Genomic DNA, 2,516 nt, shown 5'->3' with positions numbered 1-2,516 from the left:
AATTCTTATGTTTATTATCTTTAAAGGGTAAAAGCTTTAGTATAGTATCTTCTCATTGATAAAAGCAGAAAGGTGCTTATTATCCTAGCCTTTTTATATTTTTCACAATCTTATAGTAGTTATTAGACTTAATATGTAAGATAAATGGGCCTTACTTCTTTCAATGTGTTTTTGCCCTTAAGTTAAAAAAAAAGGAATTTTATAAAGGAAAATGACCATTCAACTAAAAAAAAAACAAAAAAAAAACGAATCATTAAACTGAGTCCTCCCTGGTTCCACTACTTTTTATATAATCTTGTTAAGTCATTTATCCTTCTTGGAGCTCAGTTTCCTTAATTATAAATTGCTGAAGGAATTATTTAGAATGATCTTTAAATGTTCCAACATTTCTATAATGGTATAATTGGTTAATGTGGAAGATAAGGAAGCGTTAGGAAGCAGAGGAGTGTTAAATATTTGTGTGCAAGTTTTGGGGAGGAGACATATTCAAGAAAGTGCATTTTGCTGTATTTCTATGGATCACTCCACAAAAGTACTGAACATGAGTTAGTGAGACACGTCAGGGTTCTTGGACTCTAGGAGCTTACCTTGACTATTCCCAGAGGGTCAGGCAAATACACAGCTGTGGTATAATATCTTGGATTTCCTCATTTTTACTCTATCATATTCTTTGTAGGTTCTTGTAGACAATATATTTTTTCATTTTTGTATTATCTTTGTAGCCCTAGCACCACAATCTTTATGTATCTGTATTATAGCAACTGATAAACAGAAACTGAATTATCAATGACTTTCTCATGTGTCCTTTTCTATTGTTCTAGGTTTGCCTCTGCATTTGTGTCACACAGTAGATATACAGTGTTTGTTGAATAACTGCATGAAAAAATACAGAAGGGCCACTAAAAACAATACAAAGCCTAACTCTATCTGGATATGAAAAATAAGATGTCCCACCCTGGCCAGGTGGCTGAGCTGGTTGCAGCATCATCCCATACACCAAAAGGTTGCAGGTTCAATTCTAGGTCAGGGCACATAACTAGGTTACAGGTTCAATCCCCAGTCAGGGTGCATATGGGAGGCAACCCACTGATGTTTCTGTCTCACATTGATGTTAACCTATGTCTGTCTGTCTCTCTCTCTCTCAAAGTAATAAAAACATATCAGGTGAGAAAGAAAGAAAGAAAGGAGGGAGGGAGGGAGGGAGGGAGGGAGGGAGGGAGGGAGGGAGGAGGGGTGGAAGGAAGGAAGGAAGGAAGGAAGGAAGGAAGGAAGGAAGGAAGGAAGGAAGGAAGGAAGGAAGCCATGACAAGACTGTTGCTAGCAGCTAGTTTATACTTGTAGCCAAAGAGATAAAAATGCAAAAGATAAGACAAAGTCTTACTTGTGCCTTGGTCCTCAAGTTCCTCAGATAAGAGAGTTAGTGTTTCTGTGTGAAATCTATTTTTTAAAAGAGTACTCTTAAGAAAATAAGAAGTCGATATGACAACCTGCCTTTTTGTTTGTCTGTTACTTGGCTAACCCACTATGGTATAAGGCATCCAGGTGACCAGGGCCAAATCCTACACTGCTGCTCAGAGGGTGATAAGTACAGGGTTAGGCAATGGACCAAGAAAGCAACTGCCTGCAATTGTTCCTAGCACCTTATGTTCCAATTGAGTCTAAATCCCTTCTATGAAATGAAAATGTCTTGGTTCCCAAATGAGCCTTAAACATTTTTTTCCCAGTGTCTTATCTTCTGTCACTCACAAAGCCATGCATCTTTGACTGAGGGACTGAATCCTCTATCTTCCAGCATTCAGATGTAAACAACCTACTTAATCTAGAAACTGTTGCTCTCGATTAATTAAGAATTAGTATGATAAGGTATTTATGTGAATATGTAAGCAAAACTATCTCAATGAAATGCAGTTTTTTTCACTTTTACTAATAACTTAATCTTAATCTCAGTAGGTTGCATTCAAGCTGTGAAAAATGACATAAATGAGCTTGGTGTAAGAGAATATATCCTGCTCTAATTTGTATAGTATATGAATGTATGCGGGTATTTAGAGGGGACATTTTTCTCACTTCCCCTCCCCACCTTAGTGTCATCTTTAGTTTTTAAAACAAGAGAAAGTAATATTTACTAAAGATCACCATTTGTGCGTGGTGATTTACATACATTATCTTATTTGATCTTCACAACCACTCTGCAGTAATCTCAGTGTTATAGACTCGGTAACTAAGGATCAAACTGCTGTGGTTGGCCAGTCAATGGTAAACTTGGATTTGAATCTCACCCCAACTCTGCCTCTCAACCAGATAAGTGGTTAAAAACCTCAGCTTGTTATAGTTCATAGGTTTTTATTTTTTTATTTTATTTTTTTAAAATATATTTTATTGATTTTTTACAGAGAGGAAGGGAGAGAGATAGAGAGTTAGAAACATCGATGAGAGAGAAACATCGATCAGCTGCCTCCTGCACAACTCCTACTGGGGATGTGCCCGCAACCCAGGTACATGCCCTTGACCGGAAT

This window comes from Myotis lucifugus, unplaced genomic scaffold (assembly GCF_000147115.1).
Source record: "Myotis lucifugus unplaced genomic scaffold, Myoluc2.0 scaffold_37, whole genome shotgun sequence".
In the NCBI taxonomy this organism is placed as follows: Eukaryota; Metazoa; Chordata; class Mammalia; order Chiroptera; family Vespertilionidae; genus Myotis; species Myotis lucifugus.
This window is presented reverse-complemented; position numbering follows the sequence as displayed.